The following is a 26,527-nucleotide window of genomic DNA, read 5'->3' as shown; positions in this document are numbered from 1 at the left end:
TGCCCATTTCCCTTTCTCTCCCTCTGCTCCTTCACTCGTTTTTTTTCCCTTTCTATCTTTCACCTTTCTGCACCTCTGCTCTTTTGTGCCTTATTTCTGCCCATTTCCCTTTCTCTCCCTCTGCTCCTTCACTCGTTTTTTTTCCCTTTCTATCTTTCACCTTTCTGCACCTCTGCTCTTTTGTGCCTTATTTTTGCCCATTTTCCCTTTCTCTCCCTCTGCTCCTTCACCCGTTTTCACTCGTTTTTTTACCCTTTCTATCTTTCTCCTTTCTGCTCTTTTCTGCATCTCTGCTCTTTTGTGCCTTATTTCTGCTTATTCTCCCTTTTTTCTTTATCCCTTCTTTCCTCCCTTTACCTTTCCCCGCCGCTGCTGCCCCCGCGGCCCCTCCCCCCCCCAGCACGACCGGCCCAATCCAGCTCCCCTCCCCGCTCCCGCCTCCCAGCTGTCCAGCCCTCCCCGACCCCTACTTAATGGCGGCCACTGCGGGGACAGGCGAGCAAGACCACTGACTCATTGTCAGTGAAATTGCTCTCCCACCCTCGCAGCTCCACCATTAAGTGAGGTGCCCCTGCCCCTGCACTCTTGAGTGTTGGTGATCGAGGCCCTCCTCCACCCGCAGGTTTCCCTGCGCCTCATCCCAGGTGGTCCAGTGGACCTCTGTCTCCTTTCTTTCTTTCTGCTCCTTCACTCCTTTTTCTCCCCTTTCTATCTTTCACCTTTCTGCACCTCTGCTCTTTTGCGCCTTATTTCTGCCCATTTCCCTTTCTCTCCCTCTGCTCCTTCACTCGTTTTTTTTCCCTTTCTATCTTTTACCTTTCTGCACCTCTGCTCTTTTGTGCCTTATTTTTGCCCATTTTCCCTTTCTCTCCCTCTGCTCCTTCACCCGTTTTCACTCGTTTTTTTACCCTTTCTATCTTTCTCCTTTCTGCTCTTTTCTGCATCTCTGCTCTTTTGTGCCTTATTTCTGCTTATTCTCCCTTTTTTCTTTATCCCTTCTTTCCTCCCTTTACCTTTCCCCGCCGCTGCTGCCCCCGCGGCCCCTCCCCCCCCCCCAGCACGACCTGCCCAATCCAGCTCCCCTCCCCGCTCCCGCCTCCCAGCTGTCCAGCCCTCCCCGACCCCTACTTAATGGCGGCCACTGCGGGGACAGGCGAGCAAGACCACTGACTCATTGTCAGTGAAATTGCTCTCCCACCCTCGCAGCTCCACCATTAAGTGAGGTGCCCCTGCCCCTGCACTCTTGAGTGTTGGTGATCGAGGCCCTCCTCCACCCGCAGGTTTCCCTGCGCCTCATCCCAGGTGGTCCAGTGGACCTCTGTCTCCTTTCTTTCTTTCTGCTCCTTCACTCCTTTTTCTCCCCTTTCTATCTTTCACCTTTCTGCACCTCTGCTCTTTTGCGCCTTATTTCTGTCCATTTCCCTTTCTCTCCCTCTGCTCCTTCACTCGTTTTTTTTCCCTTTCTATCTTTCACCTTTCTGCACCTCTGCTCTTTTGTGCCTTATTTTTGCCCATTTTCCCTTTCTCTCCCTCTGCTCCTTCACCCGTTTTCACTCGTTTTTTTACCCTTTCTATCTTTCTCCTTTCTGCTCTTTTCTGCATCTCTGCTCTTTTGTGCCTTATTTCTGCTTATTCTCCCTTTTTTCTTTATCCCTTCTTTCCTCCCTTTACCTTTCCCCGCCGCTGCTGCCCCCGCGGCCCCTCCCCCCCCCCCAGCACGACCGGCCCAATCCAGCTCCCCTCCCCGCTCCCGCCTCCCAGCTGTCCAGCCCTCCCCGACCCCTACTTAATGGCGGCCACTGCGGGGACAGGCGAGCAAGACCACTGACTCATTGTCAGTGAAATTGCTCTCCCACCCTCGCAGCTCCACCATTAAGTGAGGTGCCCCTGCCCCTGCACTCTTGAGTGTTGGTGATCGAGGCCCTCCTCCACCCGCAGGTTTCCCTGCGCCTCATCCCAGGTGGTCCAGTGGACCTCTGTCTCCTTTCTTTCTTTCTGCTCCTTCACTCCTTTTTCTCCCCTTTCTATCTTTCACCTTTCTGCACCTCTGCTCTTTTGCGCCTTATTTCTGCCCATTTCCCTTTCTCTCCCTCTGCTCCTTCACTCGTTTTTTTTCCCTTTCTATCTTTCACCTTTCTGCACCTCTGCTCTTTTGTGCCTTATTTTTGCCCATTTTCCCTTTCTCTCCCTCTGCTCCTTCACCCGTTTTCACTCGTTTTTTTACCCTTTCTATCTTTCTCCTTTCTGCTCTTTTCTGCATCTCTGCTCTTTTGTGCCTTATTTCTGCTTATTCTCCCTTTTTTCTTTATCCCTTCTTTCCTCCCCTTACCTTTCCCCGCCGCTGCTGCCCCCGCGGCCCCTCCCCCCCCAGCACGACCGGCCCAATCCAGCTCCCCTCCCGCCTCCCAGCTGTCCAGCCCTCCCCGACCCCTACTTAATGGCGGCCACTGCGGGGACAGGCGAGCAAGACCACTGACTCATTGTCAGTGAAATTGCTCTCCCACCCTCGCAGCTCCACCATTAAGTGAGGTGCCCCTGCCCCTGCACTCTTGAGTGTTGGTGATCGAGGCCCTCCTCCACCCGCAGGTTTCCCTGCGCCTCATCCCAGGTGGTCCAGTGGACCTCTGTCTCCTTTCTTTCTTTCTGCTCCTTCACTCCTTTTTCTCCCCTTTCTATCTTTCACCTTTCTGCACCTCTGCTCTTTTGCGCCTTATTTCTGCCCATTTCCCTTTCTCTCCCTCTGCTCCTTCACTCGTTTTTTTTCCCTTTCTATCTTTCACCTTTCTGCACCTCTGCTCTTTTGTGCCTTATTTTTGCCCATTTTCTCTTTCTCTCCCTCTGCTCCTTCACCCGTTTTCACTCGTTTTTTTACCCTTTCTATCTTTCTCCTTTCTGCTCTTTTCTGCATCTCTGCTCTTTTGTGCCTTATTTCTGCTTATTCTCCCTTTTTTCTTTATCCCTTCTTTCCTCCCTTTACCTTTCCCCGCCGCTGCTGCCCCCGCGGCCCCTCCCCCCCCAGCACGACCGGCCCAATCCAGCTCCCCTCCCCGCTCCCGCCTCCCAGCTGTCCAGCCCTCCCCGACCCCTACTTAATAGCGGCCACTGCGGGGACAGGCGAGCAAGACCACTGACTCATTGTCAGTGAAATTGCTCTCCCACCCTCGCAGCTCCACCATTAAGTGAGGTGCCCCTGCCCCTGCACTCTTGAGTGTTGGTGATCGAGGCCCTCCTCCACCCGCAGGTTTCCCTGCGCCTCATCCCAGGTGGTCCAGTGGACCTCTGTCTCCTTTCTTTCTTTCTGCTCCTTCACTCCTTTTTCTCCCCTTTCTATCTTTCACCTTTCTGCACCTCTGCTCTTTTGCGCCTTATTTCTGCCCATTTCCCTTTCTCTCCCTCTGCTCCTTCACTCGTTTTTTTTCCCTTTCTATCTTTCACCTTTCTGCACCTCTGCTCTTTTGTGCCTTATTTTTGCCCATTTTCCCTTTCTCTCCCTCTGCTCCTTCACCCGTTTTCACTCGTTTTTTTACCCTTTCTATCTTTCTCCTTTCTGCTCTTTTCTGCATCTCTGCTCTTTTGTGCCTTATTTCTGCTTATTCTCCCTTTTTTCTTTATCCCTTCTTTCCTCCCTTTACCTTTCCCCGCCGCTGCTGCCCCCGCGGCCCCTCCCCCCCCCAGCACGACCGGCCCAATCCAGCTCCCCTCCCCGCTCCCGCCTCCCAGCTGTCCAGCCCTCCCCGACCCCTACTTAATAGCGGCCACTGCGGGGACAGGCGAGCAAGACCACTGACTCATTGTCAGTGAAATTGCTCTCCCACCCTCGCAGCTCCACCATTAAGTGAGGTGCCCCTGCCCCTGCACTCTTGAGTGTTGGTGATCGAGGCCCTCCTCCACCCGCAGGTTTCCCTGCGCCTCATCCCAGGTGGTCCAGTGGACCTCTGTCTCCTTTCTTTCTTTCTGCTCCTTCACTCCTTTTTCTCCCCTTTCTATCTTTCACCTTTCTGCACCTCTGCTCTTTTGCGCCTTATTTCTGCCCATTTCCCTTTCTCTCCCTCTGCTCCTTCACTCGTTTTTTTTCCCTTTCTATCTTTCACCTTTCTGCACCTCTGCTCTTTTGTGCCTTATTTTTGCCCATTTTCCCTTTCTCTCCCTCTGCTCCTTCACCCGTTTTCACTCGTTTTTTTACCCTTTCTATCTTTCTCCTTTCTGCTCTTTTCTGCATCTCTGCTCTTTTGTGCCTTATTTCTGCTTATTCTCCCTTTTTTCTTTATCCCTTCTTTCCTCCCTTTACCTTTCCCCGCCGCTGCTGCCCCCGCGGCCCCTCCCCCCCCAGCACGACCGGCCCAATCCAGCTCCCCTCCCCGCTCCCGCCTCCCAGCTGTCCAGCCCTCCCCGACCCCTACTTAATAGCGGCCACTGCGGGGACAGGCGAGCAAGACCACTGACTCATTGTCAGTGAAATTGCTCTCCCACCCTCGCAGCTCCACCATTAAGTGAGGTGCCCCTGCCCCTGCACTCTTGAGTGTTGGTGATCGAGGCCCTCCTCCACCCGCAGGTTTCCCTGCGCCTCATCCCAGGTGGTCCAGTGGACCTCTGTCTCCTTTCTTTCTTTCTGCTCCTTCACTCCTTTTTCTCCCCTTTCTATCTTTCACCTTTCTGCACCTCTGCTCTTTTGCGCCTTATTTCTGCCCATTTCCCTTTCTCTCCCTCTGCTCCTTCACTCGTTTTTTTTCCCTTTCTATCTTTCACCTTTCTGCACCTCTGCTCTTTTGTGCCTTATTTTTGCCCATTTTCCCTTTCTCTCCCTCTGCTCCTTCACCCGTTTTCACTCGTTTTTTTACCCTTTCTATCTTTCTCCTTTCTGCTCTTTTCTGCATCTCTGCTCTTTTGTGCCTTATTTCTGCTTATTCTCCCTTTTTTCTTTATCCCTTCTTTCCTCCCTTTACCTTTCCCCGCCGCTGCTGCCCCCGCGGCCCCTCCCCCCCCCAGCACGACCGGCCCAATCCAGCTCCCCTCCCCGCTCCCGCCTCCCAGCTGTCCAGCCCTCCCCGACCCCTACTTAATAGCGGCCACTGCGGGGACAGGCGAGCAAGACCACTGACTCATTGTCAGTGAAATTGCTCTCCCACCCTCGCAGCTCCACCATTAAGTGAGGTGCCCCTGCCCCTGCACTCTTGAGTGTTGGTGATCGAGGCCCTCCTCCACCCGCAGGTTTCCCTGCGCCTCATCCCAGGTGGTCCAGTGGACCTCTGTCTCCTTTCTTTCTTTCTGCTCCTTCACTCCTTTTTCTCCCCTTTCTATCTTTCACCTTTCTGCACCTCTGCTCTTTTGCGCCTTATTTCTGCCCATTTCCCTTTCTCTCCCTCTGCTCCTTCACTCGTTTTTTTTCCCTTTCTATCTTTCACCTTTCTGCACCTCTGCTCTTTTGTGCCTTATTTTTGCCCATTTTCCCTTTCTCTCCCTCTGCTCCTTCACCCGTTTTCACTCGTTTTTTTACCCTTTCTATCTTTCTCCTTTCTGCTCTTTTCTGCATCTCTGCTCTTTTGTGCCTTATTTCTGCTTATTCTCCCTTTTTTCTTTATCCCTTCTTTCCTCCCTTTACCTTTCCCCGCCGCTGCTGCCCCCGCGGCCCCTCCCCCCCCCAGCACGACCGGCCCAATCCAGCTCCCCTCCCCGCTCCCGCCTCCCAGCTGTCCAGCCCTCCCCGACCCCTACTTAATGGCGGCCACTGCGCGGCCGCGCAGCGGCCGCGGGCTGCGGGCGCGCCGCTGGTGCACCGAAGGTGCGTCAAAGGCAAGCACGTCTGCGCTCGTCTCCGCCCCGCCAACGCTACGACCCAGCAGCACTCCACGCACTCAACCCAGGCTGCAACAACAACTGCAAGCTAGCATCACCAGCCGACACCCATGGACCCTTCAGCTGTCACCGCTGCCGGCACACCTGCAGCACCGCCAAGAACACGGATCCAGCACAACCCGCCCACAAGAACACAACCGAACCGAAGACCCTGCAATGCATCCTCCTCAACGTCCGATCCCTCCACAAACACGCCACAGAAATCTGGGACCTCCTCGACAGCACAACCCCAGACGTAGCATTCTTCACCGAAACCTGGACCAACACCACCTCGGGACCGGACATCGCCATCGCCATCCCCCAAGGATACAAGATCTCCAGGAAGGACCGCCCCATCCACCCAGGAGGAGGAATCGCCATCATCCACAAATCCAGCCTCCGCCTGAGCACACTCTCTGACGAGTCCAGAGAACTGATGGAACACCTTCACTTCAAGATACTGGCCAGCCCCACCGCCGCCCTCCGAGGAACCCTCATCTACCGACCTCCTGGACCCCGCAGACCCTTCGCCAACTCCATTACGGACATTATCTCCCTTCAGGCCATCGCATCCACCAACTACACCCTGCTGGGAGACCTCAACTTCCACCTCGACAATCAACTGGACCCCAACACCACATCCCTCCTGGACAACCTCCACAACATTGGACTCCGCCAGATCGTGACCGAGCCCACGCACTCAGCAGGACACACCCTCGACCCCCTCTTCACTACAGGAAACTCCATCACCTTCAGCCACACCACCGAACTCCCATGGACCGACCATCGTTGCGTCCACTTCACCTTCAGAACACCCACCATCCACAGACACCAGCACCTGCTTCCACAAAGAAACTGGACCAAAATCACCGATGACCAGCTCACCTCCTCACTCAACAACTCCACCCCAACCATCGCGGAAAACGACGACCCCAACACCGCAGCCCGAACCCTGCATAGATGGATCTCGGACAGCACCAACACCATAGCCCCCCTCAAGAAAAACAACAATACCCGTGCCAAGAAAGCCAGATGGTTTACCACCGAACTTCGAGAGTCCAGGCGCACATGCCGCCGCCTCGAAAAGGCCTGGAGAAACACCAAATCCACAGAAGCCCACAACAACTTCAGAGCCGCCACCAACGCTCACCATCAACTCATCAGAGAAACGAGGAAAAAAGCGATTGAAGACAGAATCTCCACCCACGCACACAACAGCAAAGAACTCTTCAGCATCATCAAGGAGTTCGCCCAACCCACCAGCGAGTCTACCGACATCCCTCCCTCACAAGACCTCTGCGACAAACTTAGCATCTTTTTCCACCACAAAATCAAGAGCATCTACGACAACTTCGACGAAGACAACCAACACACTGAACCCTCACCAACCACCCCCGACACCCGGAAACCAGCGATTGATGACTGGACAGCACTCACCACCGAAGACACACTGAAGACAATGAAGTCAATCCACTCAGGGGCCCCCACGGACCCCTGCCCCCACCACATCTTCAACAGAGCCGCCAACACCATCGCACCCATGCTCCGCCAAACCATCAACCGCTCCCTGGCGACCGCCTCATTCCCTGACGACTGGAAACACGCCGAGGTCAACCCCCTCCTAAAGAAACCCTCAGCGGACCCCACCGACCTCAAAAACTACAGACCCATCTCCCTGCTCCCGTTCCCAGCGAAAGTCATCGAGAAAGCCATCAACAGCCAACTCGCCACATTCATTGAAGAACATAACATCCTCGACTCCTCCCAATCCGGCTTCAGAAAAAACCACAGTACGGAAACCGCCCTCCTCGCCGCAACAGACGACATCCGCACCTTACTGGACAAAGGAGAAACAGTAGCCCTCATCCTCCTCGACCTATCAGCGGCGTTCGACACAGTCTCCCACCGCACCCTAATACGCAGACTCTACGATGCAGGAATCCAGGACAAGGCCCTCGACTGGATCTGCTCCTTCCTCTCCAGCAGGACGCAGCGGGTCAGACTCCCCCCTTTCCTCTCGGACCCCACACCTATCACCTGCGGAGTCCCCCAGGGCTCCTCCCTCAGCCCGACGCTCTTCAACGTCTACATGGCTCCACTTGCCCCCATCGTCAGAACCTACGGACTCAACATCGTGTCATATGCAGACAACACCCAGCTCATCCTCTCCCTATCCAACGAGCCCAACACCGCCAGACGCAACTTTCGAGAAGGCATGGAAGCCGTCGCCAAATGGATGAAAAACAGCTGCCTACAACTAAACACCAACAAAACAGAAGTACTCATCATGGGCCCAAACCCCGACACCTGGAGTGACACCTGGTGGCCCACCGCCCTCGGAAACCCGCCAACCCCCACAGACCACGCACGCAACCTGGGAATCATCCTGGACTCCGAGCTCAAAATGGACCGCCAGATCAACTCTGTCTCATCTTCCTGCTTCCACACCCTCCGCCTCCTTCGTAAGACCTTCAAATGGATCCCCCTCGAACACCGAAAGACAGTCACTCACGCCCTGGTCACCAGCAGACTCGACTACGGCAACGCACTCTACGCCGGAATAAACAAAAACCTCATCCGCAAGCTACAGAACATCCAGAACGCCGCCGCAAGACTGGTCCTCAACCTGCCAAAACACTGCCACATCTCCCAGCACCTGCGCACACTCCACTGGCTCCCCGTCGAGGCGAGAATCACCTTTAAGATGCTCACCCACGCACACAAGGCCCTCCACGGCACCGGACCAGCATACCTGAACAGCCGACTCAAATTCCACGCACCCCAAAGGACCCTACGATCAGCCCAGCTTTCCTATGCTGTGGTCCCCCGCACCAGAAAGACCAGATCGGGAGGCCGCTCCTTCTCCTTCCTCGCGGCCAAAGCATGGAACGCCCTTCCGCTCCACCTCAGACAGACAACATCGCTCCCCATCTTCGCAAGAAACCTCAAAACCTGGCTCTTCGACAGACCCCCTCCTTGATGGAATGGAACCTGCACCCCCCCAACCCCCCCACCCCTAGCGCCTTGAGACCCTTACGGGTGAGTAGTCGCGCTTTAACAAACTCCTGATTGATTGATTGATTGATTGATACCCCTGCCAACTAGAGACCCCCATTTCAAACACCTCCCCTTTTTACACCGCTCTGCAACTCAGCCCTGTGGTGCTTACTGAAGGTAGCTGGTGGTCTAGTTGCACCCCAGGGACCCTCAGTATTCATTTTTTGCTGTTGCCTCATGTGTTTTTGCTGGTGTTAGATGCTTTGGGCACTGTGCCACTGCTGTCCAGTGCCACAGTGCGAGTGCTCCCTACTGTAAATTGATGTATTGATTAGTGGTTCCCTGATTGGAAATTTGGTTTACTTGTCAGACCCTAGTACAGTGCACTGAGTGTGCCCAGGGTGTGTAAATCCAAATGCTGCTAGTGGGCTTGCAGCACTGATTGTGCCACCCACAGAAGCAGCCTTGTAAAATGTGTCTAAGGTCTGCAATTTCAGAGCCTGCGTGCAGTCTGGTACTGTCATGCTGACTGGGCAAGTGCACCCACTTGCCCGTCCCTAAACTTTCCCTTTTCTTCATATTATTCACCCCTGTGGTAGCCCCATGGGCAGGGTGCATTGTAAGTATAAGCTAGGACAAGCCCTGATGTGAGTGGCATGTCCTAATAGTGAATTACAGCCATTTTCGTTTTTCACTATTGCAAGGCTACCTGTTCTCAATAGGCCAAAATGGGCGGTTAGAATTATTACACTTTATAATCCTAGCAGACTCATAGAACTTGGTAGAAATTCGAGTTTAGTATGCCTGGACTCAGAATAATAAAATACATATTTTAGTGAAGTTTATTTTAATATTCTGTGTTTGCAAATACCACTTTTAGAAAGTAGGTATTTGCTTGCCTAACCATTTGAGCCTGCCTCTGGGAGGTTGTGTATTCCTTGTCTGGGTTTGTGTGTGACAGGGCTGGGGAATTCCAGGAGACAGGCTGAGGCAGCCCGGTGGGTAATAGAGAGATCTGTATCTAGATGGGAGGGGGAGTTGCACCTTGGACCTGAATAGAGCTGGGCCTTCCCTCTACAATGCTGGCTCCACCCCCTGTGGTGTGTCTGATGTCTCTGCCCTGCACACTGAAAGAAGAGAAGGACAACTGTCAACAAAGTGCTCCAGGACTGTATTTGCCTTCCACAATGCTGGCTCCACCTCCTGTGGGGCATCTGATGTGCCTGCCCTGTGCTGTGAAAGGGAAGGAGAAGTCTGGTAAACAGAGTGCTTCAGAACTGGCTTGAACTGGGCACAGGCCCCTCTCCCTTCAGAGAACAAAGGATTTTGGGGTATAAGTATTGGGACCCTGATCCCATGAAATTAGATCACTTCTGGACATACAAGATGAAACCTCTGCTGAGGAGAAGGAACCTGAAGAAACTGAGGAGAGACTATTCCCAAGCTGAAGTGCTGCTTGGGGGATTGGCCTGCAGTGGTTGCCTGACTGCCAAAGAGAGGAGAAAGAACTTTGTGGACTTTTCTTTCAACTTGTGCAAAGATCTCCAAGGGCTTGGAAGAGAGCTTGCCCCCTGACCGAAGTCCCAGGACCAGTGGACATCACCAGCCTTTGTGAATTGCTGCTGGAAACAAGTGGCTACAGAGGCAGGGAGCTGTGACCGACTCTCACGACCGGCCCGTTGTCCAGTAGGCACCGCACCAAGCAACGCCCGCCTCGAACAACGCAAGCTCTGCGCTCACTGTGACCCCCCTTGCCAGACTTATTAGATCTTTTGGGATGGAGGTAGTTTCCTACGCGGATGACACCCAGATCCTCGTGTCTCTCTCTCAGTCTACCGAGCTGACAGCCTCCAATTTTAGATCTTGTATGGAGGCTGTCAGTAAGTGGATGATTTACAATTCACTGAAATTGAATGGGGAGAAGACCGAGGTTATGGTGTTTGGTGGAAAGGAGGAGATCTGGTCCATGGAGTGGTGGCCCGACTCGCTGGGTGCCTGCCCTAATCCTACATCTTCGGCCAAAAATCTAGGGGTCATTATAGATCCCAACCTTGATATGTGCCAACAGGTCAACAGGACTGTCTCCACCTGTTGGGGTATAATCCACATAATAAGGAAAATTAGGCACTACCTTTCCCCGCAGGCAAGAAGGCAACTTGCCGTTGCCCTTTTGGGTTCCCGCCTGGACTACTGCAATGCGCTGTATGCTGGACTTAATAAGAGCCAGCTGCAGCGCTTGCAGGTAGTCCAGAATGCGGCAGCCAGATTTGTCCTAGATCTTCCCAACCGGTCTTCGGCCACGCTAGCTAGGAAGCAGCTTCACTGGCTTCCGATCAAGGAGAGGATAGTTTTTAAGTCCATGTGCATGGTCTATAAGGCTTTGGCGAGAAATTGCCTCACAGGGATTGGATCTGCCCTGTCTTACTATCATCCGGGCAGACACCTCCGCTCCTCCCATCATCTTTTTCTTCGTGTTCCGCGTATCCGGAAAACCAGATGGGGTGGTAGGGCTTTTTCCCATCTGGCCCCCAAATGGTGGAATGATCTCCCGATAGAACTAAGGTCCCTTCCCTCCTTACAGAGTTTCAGATCTGCCCTTAAAACTCGTCTCTTTGTTCAAGCTTATGAGTAGCTGTGCCCTGCATTTTTGATCTTTTCTGTTAGGCGCCTTGACACCTTCGGGTTTAGTTTTGCGCAATACAAGATGCATAATAAATAAATAAATAAATAAACTGACTCCGTCCTGACGCCGTCAACGAGCCGTAGCCTGCACCGCGACTGGAAAGACACCGCGATGTGCAACGCCTCGCTACACCGAATCGAACTGGTCTGACCGACATGGTCACTGCTGCTGACTTCAAGTCCTGTGATCGAACCGGAGTTGGGCACCACCTCGCACGCTTCACGACGCACCGCCTGACTCACACCGCTATCCGGACTGACCGACACCAGCCCCCGAACTCCGGCTCTGTCGCTGCACCGTAAAGCTGAGAGCACCGCAGCGAGCAACATCCGCCTCGAACAACGCAAGCTCTGAGCTCACCGACTCCATCTCGGCGTCCCCCAAAAGGAAAGTATAAAAGCGATTGAAGTGTTGCTAGACACAAGACCCAGACCTGTGGCTGTCCCGACCTCATTCATAATATCACTACTACGTGTGGCCCTTCAGACCAACTATTTTGTTTCCAATGGGCAGTTCTATCAGCAATGATCCGGGACCAGTATGGGCGCAGTTTTTACCCCAAATTTGGCAAATATTTATATGAATCACATTGAAAAGACATATGCACTAAGCGACACAAACCCTCAGCGACTGTACATTAAATGTTGGCACAGGTACATTGACGACATCTTCCTAGTCTGGAGCAGCAGTCAAGATGATTTCCATAATTTTGTCACCTACCTCAATTAGAATCAAACTCATTTGACGTTTACGGCTACAATACACAAATCATCTCTAGCCTTTCTAGATCTCAATATCCAACACACAGAGGGCATACTATACACATCCCTGCATAGGAAGCCAACAGAGAGAAATACTCTGCTATCATATCAAAGCCATCATCCCAGAGCCCTCAGAGACGGACTGCCCTTTGGACAGTTTCTGCGTATACTGGACTCCAAGACAGCCATGGGCAACATGTACATCCTGGTCTTGGTGGACCATGCCACCCGGTACCCGGAAGCCATACCTCTGAGGACAGTGACGGCCCCCGTGGTGGGAAGAATACTGATGGGAATTTTCTCACGAATAGGATTCCCTCGAGAGGTTGTGTCTGATCGGGGCACCAACTTAATTTCTAAGTACATGAAGTCCCTGTGGCAGGAGTGTGGGGTAACTTACAAGTTCACCACTCCTTACCACCCCCAAGGAAATGGGTTGGTTGAAAGGTTAAACCGAACCCTGAAGGGCATGATTATGGGTCTTGAGGAACCCATGAGGCGTAAGTGGGACGTCCTCTTACCATGCCAGTTGTTTGCATACCGGGAGGTGCCACAGAAATCTCTAGGGTTCAGTCCCTTTGAGCTTCTGTATGGGCACCCGGTCCGAGGACCTCTGAGTCTGGTCCCTGAAGGCCGGGAGAAATCTCCCAGGAAACCTCCCCAGGATATATATAGCTACATGCTGGCCTTCAGGGACCAGACTAGGCGCTTCAGGCAACTCGCTGAGGTGAATCTGGAAGCCAGCCAGGAGGAGATGAAGCGGTGGTACGACCAGAATGCCACTCTGGTAGAGCTTCAACCTGGTCAGAAAGTGTGGGTCATGGCCCCAGTGGAGCCCTGTGGGCTCCAAGATAAGTGGATGGACCATTTGAGGTTGTGGAGCGCAAGAGTCCAGTTACCTACTTGGTGAACTTGCGGTCTCCCAAGAACCCATTGAAGGTCCTGCATGTCAACCGCCTTAAGCCCCACTTAGAGAGGTCTGAAGTGGGCATGCTCTTGGCGACAGATGCTGGAATGGAAGAGGAGACTGAGCCTCTTCCTGACCTCCTGGCGGCCACAGAGCAAGATGGGTCAGTGGATGGTGTTAACCTCTCTTCCACCCTGACCCCTGAGGAACAGAATGACTGCAGCCAGTTGCTGGGACAGTTTTCTGATCTGTTCTCCCTGGTTCCTATTATCCCAGATTGGTGCGTCCATGATGTGGATACAGGAGACAGCTTACCTGTGAAGCACAAGTCTTACAGAGTAACTGACAGGGTAAGGGCTTGCATCAAAGAGGAGGTCTCAAAGATGCTTGCACTAGGGGTGATTGAGTCCTCCAGCAGTTCTTGGGCCAGCCCAGTGGTCTTGGTCCCAAATGCTGCGGCGCCAGGCGCCAGACGCCACACCCGAACTCCGGTTCTGTGTGGACTACCGAGGGCTCAATTCGGTCATGAAGATCGACGCACACCCCATCCCCAGAGCTGATGAGCTCATTGATCGGTTAGGGGCTGCACGGTACCTCAGCACGTTTGACTTGACGTCTGGGTATTGGAAGATCGCCTTGACTGATGGGGCAAAAGAGAGGTCAGCATTCTCCGCACCAGATGGGCATTTACAGTTACGGGTTATGCCCTTTGGGATGAAGAATGCCCCTGCCACCTTTCAGAGGTTGGTCAACCAGGTGTTGGTTGGACTGGATGAGTTCAGTGCCGCCTACCTGGATGACATCGCAGTGTTCAGTGTCACTTGGGAGGAACATCTGCGCCACCTCTGGGAAGTATTGTTGGCACTGCGGAAGGCAGGCCTCACGATCAAGGCCAGTAAGTGCCAGATCGGGCAGGGTTCTGTGGTGTACTTGGGACACCAAGTTGGGAGCGGCCAGATGGCGACCCTACAACCCAAGATTGAAACCATCCTGGCTTGGGAACCCCCCAAAACCCAGACAGAGGTGAGGGCTTTCTTAGGACTCACCGGGTACTACAGGAGGTTTGTCAAGGGGTATGGCAACATGTTTGCACCCTTGACAGAGCTGACTTCCCAGAAGCAGCCCAAGAAAGTGATTTGGACTGACACCTGTCAGAAAGCTATTGAGGCTCTGAAAGCTGCCATGTGCACGGCGCCCGTGCTCCTGGCACCCAACTTCTCCAAAGAGTTCATCATTCAAACAGACCCTTCAGAGCATGGTGTGGGGGCTGTTTTGTCACAGATGAATGAAGAGGGCCTAGATCAACCTGTAGCCTTCATCAGTAGGAGGTTACTTCCACGGGAACAGAGGTGGAGTGCTATTGAGCGTGAGGCAATTGCTGTGGTCTGGGCACTGAAGAAGCTGAGACCATACCTGTTTGGGACTCACTTCCAGGTTCAGACAGACCACAGGGCCCTCAGATGGTTGATGCAGATGAGGGGTGTGAATCCAAAGCTGTTGAGGTGGTCCATTTCCCTAAAGGGTATGGACTTTACGGTGGAACACCACCCTGGTACAGAACACGCCAACGCTGATGGTCTGTCCAGATTTTTCTGCCTTAGTGATGAGAACTCCCAGGAGGTGGGGTAGTTCTCCCCACATTTCAGCTGGAGGGGACACGTGTTAGACCTGGCACCATTGGCGTGGGTCTCCCTTCCATTTTTTGCTGTTGCCTCATGTGTTCTTGCTGGTGTTAGATGCTTTGGGCACTGTGCCACTGCTGTCCAGTGCCACAGTGCGAGTGCTCCCTGCTGTAAATTGATGTATTGATTAGTGGTTCCCTGATTGGATATTTGGTTTATTGTCCGACCCTAGTACAGTGCACTGAGTGTGCCCAGGGCGTGTAAATCCAAATGCTGCTAGTGGGCTTGCAGCACTGATTGTGCCACCCACAGAAGCGGCCTTGTAAAATGTGTCTAAGGTCTGCCATTGCAGAGCCTGCATGCAGTCTGCTACTGTCATGCTGACAGGGCAAGTGCACCTACTTGCCCGTCCCTAAACCTTCCCTTTTCTTCATATTAGTCACCCCTATGGTAGGCCCAAGGGCAGGGCGCATTGTAAGTATAAGGTAGGACAAGCCCTGATGTGTGTGTCATGTCCTAATAGTGAATTACAGCCATTTTCGTTTTTCACTATTGCAAGGCTACCTGTTCTCCATAGGCCAGAATGGGCTGTTACAATTATTACACTTTATAATCCTAGCAGACTCAGAGAACATGGTAGAAATTCGAGTTTAGTATGCCTGGACTCAGAATAATAAAATAAGTCTTTTAGTGAAGTTTATTTTATTATTCTGTGTTTGCAAATACCACTTTTAGAAAGTAAGTATTTGCTTGCCTAACCATTTGAGCCTGCCTCTGCGAGGTTGTGTTTGCCTTGTCTGGGTTTGTGTGTGACAGGGCTGGGGAATTCCAGGAGACAGGCTGGGGCAGCCCGTTGGTAAATAGAGAGATCTGCATCTAGATGGGAGGAAGGAGTTGCACCTGGGACCTGAATAGGGCTGGGCCTTCCCTCTACAATGCTGGCTCCACCCCCTGTGGTGCGTCTGATGTCCTGCACCCTCAAAGAAGAGAAGGAAGACTGTCAACAAAGTGCTCCAGGACTATACTTGCCTTCCACAATGCTGGCTCCTCCTCCTGTGGGGCGTCTGATGTGCCTGCCCTGTGCTGTGAAAGGGAAGGAGAAGTCTGGTAAACAGAGTGCTTCAGAACTGGCTTGAACTGAGCACAGGCCCCTCTCCCCTCAGAGAACAAAGTATTTTGGGGTATAAGTATTGGGACCCTGATCCCATGAAATTAGATCACTTCTGGACTTACAAGACAAAACCTCTGCTGAGGAGAAGGAACCTGAAGAAACTGAGGAGAGAATATTCCCAAGCTGAAGTGCTGCTTGGGGGATTGGCCTGCAATGGTTGCCTGACTGCCAAAGAGAGGAGAAAGAACTTTGTGGACTTTTCTTTCAACTTGTGCAAAGATCTCCAAGGGCTTCGAAGAGAGCTTGCCCCCTGACCGAAGTCCCAGGACCAGTGGACTTCATCAGCCTTTGTTAATTGCTGCTGGAAACAAGTGGCTACAGAAGCAGGGAGCTGTGACCCACTCTCACGAGCGGCCCGGTGTCCTGTAGGCACCGCACCAAGCAACGTCCGCTTCGAACAACGCAAGCTCTGCGCTCACCGACTCCGTCCTGACGCCGTCAACGAGCCGTAGCCTGCACCACGACTGTAAGGACACCGCGACGTGCAACGCCTCACTACACCGAATTGAACTGGTCTGACCGACGCAGTCACTGCTGCTGACTTCGAGTCCTGTGATTGCACCGGAGTTGGGCACCGCCTCGCACGCTTCGCGACGCACCGCCCGACTTGCACCGCTCTCCAGACTGACCGATGGCAGCTCCCGAACTCCGGCTCTGTCGCCACACCGTAAAGCTGGAAGCACCGCAACGAGCAATATCCGCCTCGAACAACACAAGCTCTGAGCTCTTCGACTCCATCTCGATGCCGTCAACGAGCCGTAGCCTGCACCGCGACTGGAAGGACACCATGACCTGCAACGCTTTCTTCTTCTACACCGCGACGACCCCCGGAACCGGCTCGCACATACGTGCCAGCCACCTCAAGGAAAAGGTACTGTGACTGAGTCTGTCGACATTTGAGTGGGCCCGGACCGCCGCGGTCCACTGGATTTGTTAGACTCTGTGTTCTTTTCAGCAACGCTGAAGCCGGACAAGGCTGCCAACTTGCACAGAACCTTGAATTAAGCCTTTTTAACCTGAACTCTTTAAACTTAATAGTACTGTGGATTCTTTTTGTCGTTTATTGGTCTTGTGATAACTCTATATAAAGTATACTTATTTTTTTATATAAAACCTGTGTGGTGTCCATTTGTAGTGTTGTCACTGGGTTACTGTATGTGGTCACAACTGCTTAACTTACATCGCCTCTGAAATAAGCCTTGACTGCTCGCGCCACGCCGCCTAGAGGGTGAGCAGGGGTTATTTGGAGAGAGTAATTACTTTGCCCTGACTAGAGGAGAAGGTCCCTGCTTGTCACAAGTACCTACCTGTGCCAACCAGAGACCCCCAATTCTAACAAGGCTTGATATAGTTAGGAATAAGCGTTTAAAAAACCTTTGAAATTCACTGAAAAAACCATAGGTTTTAGGGGTGTTATAGTTAGGAATTAGCATTTAAAAAACCTTTGAAATTCACTGAAAAAACCATAGGTTTTAGGGGTGTTCTAGTTAGCTGGACATTTCACTCGTACAAAATCATAGAAATTCCTTTGATATAGTTAGTTGTACTACCTATAACTCGCGCTCCTGCAATCCACTGCTGATGATGTCACATATTACATCATTCATGATATGGTCAGTGACATCACAGATGGCATCTCAAATGACATCACTGATGACATAATCCACGTGACAATCTGATACATCTCATCATACACTAGTATAACCTTTCGACACTCCTTATAAAATATGGAGTACCATATTTGAAACCATTGTCACACCAATACAAGTTTCTAAAAACCCACTCAGTGATTACTACATCTACACACACATCTAAACACTTACCTACAGATTCACTCATACATGCTAACAAAGATCAATAGAACACTATTAAATATACTTATACACCTACATCGACATTACACACCAGCACTCATCATATTACCTTATGCAGTCATCCTACTCACTTATGCAAATATTTGATCATACTTACATTTACTCAGCTAACCACTTATACAAACACCACTCTAATGATTCATATAGTAACTCAGATAGTAACTCATACTTAGTGTGTTATATAATCACTATTGCATGTATGAAGTTTTCGATACAGTCACTCATACAATCACTGAGTCTTATGTATACTTATTTATATACAACTGTCACGTACACTGCCTTTTATATTTCTAGTTTGTTGGACATGTATCATTGAGAAATATATTTACTCATCACCACACCTATAAAGACATTCACTCATCCAAACAAATGTTTCCACATACAGTTTTAACCTCATATTCCTACTAAATCAGCTATTTACACATCTTTGGGCAGTCACACACCTCCCACCTAACTACACACACATTCACTATCCCATACAAATACTCACTTAACCCCTTGCCTGCTGATGATGAGCCCAGCTCGTCATAACGGCCGCGCCACTCCAGCGTGTGACAAATTCCTCACCTGTGCGGACGTTCTACGGGAGCGGGCTGAGTCATGACGAGCCCAGCTCGTCATGAGCACAGCTGCACTGAGCCTCATGACGAGCTGGGCTCGGCATGAGCACCACGGCGCCACGAGCGCCACCCCACTCCCCCCCGCACAGGAGGGGAATTACCCCTGCGGTCAAGGGATTAACTAATTAATAAGTAATATAGACTTTCAAATAGCTGGTAGCCAACTTATGTAGTAGTTTACGTAACAAGAGATAGAGTGATATAGATATTTACACTGTTTAATCACTATCCCATATATTTAGAGAAACACTTAAAATATCACTTAGACAGTCAATCACAGTGCTACTAAATCCTCCATCCAGACACTTATACATCCACTCAGTCTTCAATGCACATTGCTGTATATATATAATACTTATTTAAATATCAAACCAAACCAAATTCACTGGATGATGTCATCAGTGATGTAATCTGTGATGTCATCAGTGATGTCACTGACCATGTCATGAATGATGTAATATGTGACATCATCAGCAGTGGATTACAGGCGCTCGAGTTATAGTTAGTACGACTAACTATATCGGAGGAATTTCAATGGTTTTGTACAAGTGAAATGTCCAGCTAACTAGAACACCCCTAAAACCTATGGTATATATATATATTTCAAAGTCACATCCTCCATTAAACACCGGGACCCGGAACTGCGGTGCAAAGACAGGGACGGAGGTTGCCCTGTAAACTATGAACTCTCACCCAGCACAGCAGCCGCTGTGCGCATGCACTCCAAATTCCAGCCTTCTCACAAGTCTTCAAGACGCCTTTGAACGGTTTCACATATTTATTGCGGTTCCAGCATATGAAACGGAATCATTAACAAACCCAACGTGTTTCGGCGATAAAACACTCGCCTTGGTCACGCATTGGTAACTTGTTCACAAACAATACATTAAATAAAGTTTCCATTTTGTTCAAAAGTGCTCATGTGATCGGATCAGTCTAACATTAGACATAAACAAAGGACATGGAACTACTTCGTTAGCGGCCATCTTACAGAGGAGTAAATATTCAATAAGAAAATGTCCCATTTGATGTGGAAAATCAATGTGTCTGACATCTTATTCATTTTAAGTCACAGTAATGAACTTATTAAGTAACGACCCCAGTGGGAAAGTTTGTAACCAAATCAGGCTAATGGACTATTGTGCCAACTCATAAAACATAAAAATACTCTTCCTTCCGGAATGATAAAATTATTAGCTCCCTCATCTTGTTTCAGATGTCACTTTATATATATATTTTCAATTTCACGAAATACGTATATCAATGATATTTTGAGAATCTTCTCAAAACCATTCTAGTTCATGAACATAACTGCACAGTAGTATTTGTTAACTCAAATTGTAAATCGCCAGTGCGTTTTGTATTGTACATAAACCACCAATGAGATTTAAATCATACAGTAACCCGTAATAATGAAGAAGCATATTATTATGTAGCAAACCAGCACACAACTACACATTATACTGCAATACAATACTGCTGTCATCCATCTTCCCAAATGGGACCCAACATAGTTTCATAGAGAGTATCAGTGGGTAAACACACATTACAACGCATTTTTTACAACGCACTACCATTACAACGGAACTTTTACAACGCAAATACCATTACCACGCATTTATTTACAACGCATGTTTTTACAACGCAGGTACTTTTACAACGCATACCATTACAACGTAAGTATTGGTAAGTATATAATTATATTTAAAATGTTATATGTTAGGTTTTTTTAAAAGGGGTATTTTTAGGGTTTAGGGTCAGTTTTGGGTTTTTGGGTAAAGGGGTATTTTTAGGGTTTAGGGTCAGTTTTGGGTTTTTGGGTAAAGGGGTATTTTTAGGGTTCAGGGTCAGTTTTAGGTTTTTGGGTAAAGGGGTATTTTTAGGGTTCAGGGTCAGTTATGGGTTTTTGGGTAATGGGGTATTTTTAGGGTTCAGGGTCAGTTTTGGGTTTTTGGGTAAAGGGGTATTTTTAGGGTTCAGGGTCAGTTATGGGTTTTTGGGTAATGGGGTATTTTTAGGGTTCAGGGTCAGTTTTGGGTTTTTGGGTAAAGGGGTATTTTTAGGGTTCAGGGTCAGTTTTCAGTTTTTGGGTAAAGGGGTATTTTTAGGGTTCAGGGTCAGTTTTCAGTTTTTGGGTAAAGGGGTATTTTTAGGGTTCAGGGTCAGTTTTCAGTTTTTGGGTAAAGGGGTATTTTTAGGGTTCAGGGTCAGTTTTCAGTATTTTGATAAAGGGGTATTTTTAGGGTTCAGGGTCAGTTTTCAGTTTTTGGGTAAAGGGGTATTTTTAGGGTTCAGGGTCAGTTTTCAGTTTTTGGGTAAAGGGGTATTTTTAGGGTTCAGGGTCAGTTTTCAGTTTTTGGGTAAAGGGGTATTTTTAGGATTTAGGGTCAGTTTTGGGTTTTTGGGTAAAGGGGTATTTTTAGGGTTTAGGGTCAGTTTTGGGTTTTTGGGTAAAGGGGTATTTTTAGGGTTCAGGGTCAGTTTTGGGTTTTTGGGTAAAGGGGTATTTTTAGGGTTCAGGGTCAGATTTGGGTTTTTGGGTAAAGGGGTACAGGGTAAAAAAAAAAAAAAAAAATTTAAATTAAATTAATTAAATGAAATTAAATTAAATTAAATTAAATTAAATACAATTACAATACATTATATTAATTTTAAATAATATACAATTAAAAAAAAAATATATACTTACCAATACTTACGTTGTAATGGTATGCGTTGTAAAAGTACCTGCGTTGTAAAAAAATGCGTTGTAAATACATGCGTGGTAATAGTATTGGCGTTGTAAAAGTCCCGTTGTAACGGTATGCGTTGTAAAAACATGCGTTTTAACGTCATATATCCGTATCAGTGCTGCCAATAAGATAGGGTGTCAACCCAGAATATGTTTCTTCGCACACCTGTACATAAGTGAAGAGAGAAACAAAGAAAAAATATAGTGCCCGTCAGAGACAATTTTCAATACTCCTCATTTCATATACTAGAACTAGTTCCATGACAGTGTTCCAACACAAACAAAGTGATACGGTGAAGAAAGTTAAAAACATTTAAAAACCATACTGATAATCTAACAGGGACTTATGTTTGTTAACCGAAATTCATTATAAAAGCTATAATTCATATGAACATAATGAACAATCCCAGTCAGTCTAATAAATCTGAAACACTACAAAACATCCCAATTCATTCCCCAAGATGCCATATAATTTCTTCCTCAGAATTAAGGCCACCAGGGATCAAGGTGTTAAGATCTACAATAAACCTGTTTTCAAGCTGTCGCAATTTGCGAATTTTGTCGCCCCCTCTTTTCATGGTAGGCAGTTTGTCTATTACAAAGAATTTGAGGAGGTTACGGTTGCTTCCGTGATATTCCTCAAAATGACGGGCAACAGGTGAAGTTTGATCTCTATTCTGGATTGCCCTCATATGTTGTAGGACTCTTGTTTTGGCCGGGAACATAGTGCTCCCTACATATCTCTCGAACATGGGCAGCTTAAAACATACACACAATATTCTGACAGGCATGTTAGATGTTTCCCAATGTTTTTGTCTTTGTCTTCTATTGGGTAATGAACCTTCTTCACGTTAGTACTATGCCTGCACGCTTTGCATTTCATGCATGTAAAAAAACATTGAATGTCACTGGTTTTAGATTTAGTCAAACTAACCTCATTCTGACTGACTTTGTTCCTAAGAGTGTTGGCTCTGCGGTATGTTATACTCGGCCTGTCACCCAAAACTTCCAATATAGTCTGTTCAGTCTTAAGAACCTTCCAGTGTTTGTTAAGGCTTTTCTGGACTTTCCATGACTTAGAATGGAATGTGGAAATAAATCTAATACTTTCCTTTTCGTCACACACTCCCTTCTGTTCTGGGTTCACTAGTGAAGCGTGACTGATCTTCCTTGCCTTTCCTCCTCTATGATAGTCTGGTGATACCCTCTCTCCTTGAAGCGTTCCTTCATACATTCACTCTCATTCAGGAAGTCTTGTTCTTGACTACAGTTCCTCCGAGCCCAGAGGAACTCTCCAAAGGGGATGCTGCGGATCAGAGCCCTGGGGTGACTACTCTCCGCATGCAGAAGTGTATTTCCTGCAGTTGATTTCTGGAATAGCTTCGTAACCAACCTACAATCATGGACTTCCACTGACAGATCAAGAAATATTGCATTAGATTCACTCATCTTCCCATCCAGGGATAGATTGAGTTCATTCCTGTTCAAGTCTTGAATGAATAGTTCAGCGAGGTCGCCAGGACCATCCCAGATGATAAATAGGTCGTCTATGTACCGCAACCATACTCTCACATGGTCGCGGTACAGAGTGTTGGTCCTGGCCACTTGCTGCTCCCAGCTCGCCATAAATAAATTGGCGAAGCTGGGAGCAAAACAAGTTCCCATCGCCGTCCCTTGTATCTGCCGGAAATAGGTCTCATTGAAGATGAAATAATTGTGTTCAAGGCAGAATGTCATCATTTTAATGATCATTTCTGTATGTTCCAAATATGAGATGGATCTCCTTTTAAGGAACATGTGACAAGCCTCAATTCCATCTTTGTGTTTAATTGAAGTGTACAAACTGCACACATCAAGCGTAATGATCAAGTAACTTTCATGCCATCTGAAATTTTCAATTTTGTTGATAAAATCCCTACTGTCTTTCAAGTAAGAGGGGACCTGTTCAACAAAAGGACGCAAAAAATAATCGATGTACCTCAATGTGTTCTCCAATAGGGAGCCAATCGAGGACACAATAGGTCTTCCCGGGGGATTAGTGGAGCTTTTGTGCAGTTTGGGTAGGAAATACAATACTGCGATTTTTGGGTTACGGTTGAGTAGAAAAGAGTATTCATTCCACTCAATAATACCTTTATCTTTCCATAATTTAAGCATTTCAAAATACATTTTGTTGGTATTTTCTATAGCCTCTAACGAGGATCTCTCGTAGCAATCCACACAATTTATTTGTCGCATACCTTCGGTTACGTAATCCTGCACATTCATGATTATGACATTACCCCCCTTGTCTGATTGTCTTATAACAATAGAATGACCATCTTCTAGTGATCTAATGCCCTGTCGTTCACTTTTGGTCAAATTGTCATTTACCCATTGATTCTGTTTGGCCATCTCCTTAAAGTCAGCAATCACTAGTGATTCAAAGGTGTCAATGCTACAAGTGGGTAAGGACGGGTTGAATGAAGATTTAGGTTTGAAAGAGTTTGGGCAGTTAAGATTGGTAATAAAACCCATAGTTTTAGCATCAATAGAATCATTTTCTGGGGTTCCAAACTCCAAGCATTTTAACGCAATCAATGATTCAACTTCATTTATACTTTCATTGGCAGGTTTTATATTCGATGGAGGGGTGGCAGTACTTTTTACCTTTAGCTTATTCCATTTGTGTAAACGTAATTTCCTTGTAAATCTAAAAAGGTCAATGCGTTCTTGTGAATAACAAAAGTTAGCAGTAGGGCAAAAGGAAAGACCAAACTGTAAAACTTCATGCTCACTTTTTGAGAGGGGTCGAGAGGATAGATTGATCACATTCTTCTGATTCATTGTCCTCTTCTTTTCTGACCCCGTGTTTCCACTCCCATAGGCGTTGAATTTCCTTTTGCAGCCTCCACCTCGCCTGATTTGTTGCTGGGTTTGGTTCCGCTTTCTCCTTGATTTCCTCTGCCTCTTCCTTTGAATCCTCTGCTTTTTCCCCGACCCCGGTCTATCTGCCAATTCTGTAATTGTTGTGTTTGATTCATTCGCTTGAATTCCTCCCAAATATATATATATATATACAGAGAGAGAGAGAGTGAGAGAGAGAGAGAGCTTATTTTATAGCCTTCTCTTGGATTTCAGACTTATATTACATTTTGAACAAGATGACATCAATCTGCGTGTGGGCCCAATGAACCTGTTCAAGACTTCACTTCACTGATGCCCACTGGAGACATGATGTCATGAGTAGAATACAATTTGACAATTTGCAGACCTAAGTCCTCACAAAATTTATATAGCATTAAACTCACACTATGCCACTGGGTTCTAGTTTTTCTTTTGGTGTACCATCCCTAGGGTGACATGCTGTGGTAATGATTTGAAGCTGGGTCTTTACTACCAGCTGTGCTATCAGTAGAGAAACCCCTTCCCAAAGCTAGCTTCTTTGAAGTTTCCAATTTGGCAATGAGATCTATTAGCACAGCCTCTATGTGCCACCATCTTCTATTGTCCTCTGTTCCAGCTGTGCCAACTCCAATTTAAACCAACCTTTCTTTAAAGTTTAGATTGTTGGGCCTGCTGTCACCTGGGCCAAGTTGTGCAGTTTGACCTGCCCACTCTACCCCAGTGTGACTAAGTGTCGCTATCAAGGGAACAGCGCATACATGAAGAGTAGCTGGCGCATTCAGCTGCGTACTCTGTTACCTATTTTGGTTATTGCAATATGTTTATATCTTGCCCTTATGGTATTCAGATCTCTGTGTTACACTAAAAGATGTGTGTGTTGTTAGCCTCTTTTTTTTATCAAGAATGAGCTACTTAGTCGAAGAGCCCTTCCAACCCATTCTGTAATGCACTCGTGAAAACCTCTGGCTTTCATACATCTGCTCATTAGCCATCTGTCTGTTACCTTTCCCATCAGGCATTGCCTCAGCTTTATGCTCTGGAATGCATGCATCTCTAGGTTGCTGCCTGCAACCCTCGGACCAGCCTTGCAATGGAATGACACAGTGTTGCATAGGTAAAAGGGCTTTTAAATAGGATGGAAGGTCAGGGAGCCGCACAGTTTGAGGTGACAAACACACTAGACAACAAGACATTGGGGCTATTGATAATTCCTATTTTCTGTTCCAGCTACACCACATACTACAGCAAACCTGCACGTCAACACCAACTCACATGCATGCTTCTTAACACAAGATCAGTCAGCAAACACAAAACCTAAATATGGGACCTGCTGAGTAGCAACGCCTCAGACATCCTCTTCATTGCGGAGACCATGGCTCAACCCCTCATCAGTTCCCAACATTGCTATGGCAATCCCAGCAGGCTACAAGATCGCTCGACATGACATTCACAAACCAGGAAGAGGACTTGCTATTAAGTCTGGGCGGTAAATTCTGCGACGCCAACTGCCGCATGGCAGAGTTTTGTCTTGCAGCCCACCAGTGATAAGTCAGCTAGTGAGGCTTGGTGTCCCCTAATGCAATTTTCAGGCAATAGCATGGCACCTGGCCAGATTTTCTCAACGCGGGGAGTTGCAACCGTTCGCAATGAGAAAGCTGCTGCTCGGGTAGAAAATCCACTCAAGTGGCAGCAAAAAAGAGCCGCATGGTGTTGTTCATGCTGATTTTGCGTTAAAGTACAGGAACCCAGCATGAGAAGGACCTATAGCTACAGGGAACCTTTCAAGAGAATGTTTATGCTATTCAAGCCCATGAAAGGTTATGCTAACCATAACCGTGTGTTGGGGGAAAAGACACCTCTTGTTTTTAATTACCCTCACACACCCTAGTGGTGTCATGCTTCATCACCGGGTCACCCCGACCCCTAAAAGTCGGCGTGGTGCTCGACCACAGTGTTTGGAGCTCTTCAGATAGATGAAGGAAGGGGGGCTTAAAGATTAAAAAACCTCAGTCAGACCCCTAGTTTCCCATTATTCTTGGGTCTGGCTGGGTCAATAAAATTCTAAAAATTGGGTCTTGTTGGAGTTTAATGGTCCTAAGACCCTAGTGCCGACATGTTTCAGTCCAATGCGGCCATAAAGGTCCAGGACTTTCTTCAGGGCAAGGAAAGAATTCCCCTGTATGTGTGGGGAATAATAAGATGGGAAGTCCCTATCCTCTCCGTGAGGCGAGGGAAGAGTAGTTCCTCCTCTCGTCGTGTAAAAATGTCAATGTATCTGTGTGTTGTCAGGCTCCATCTGTAGAGCGAAATCACAAATTGATACGATTGCATGAGTCACCAATGATTAATCAGTGCTTTTTTGTTGGGTGAATTGTGCGTAGCATGCCAAACTCAGTGTGCATGCCGCTATGGTGGAGAAATCACCCACACTGTGCCACTCATC

This window comes from Lissotriton helveticus, chromosome 10, assembly GCF_964261635.1.
Source record: "Lissotriton helveticus chromosome 10, aLisHel1.1, whole genome shotgun sequence".
NCBI lineage: Eukaryota > Metazoa > Chordata > Amphibia > Caudata > Salamandridae > Lissotriton > Lissotriton helveticus.
The sequence above is the reverse complement of the archived record's forward strand: the minus strand, read 5'-3'. Positions refer to the sequence as shown.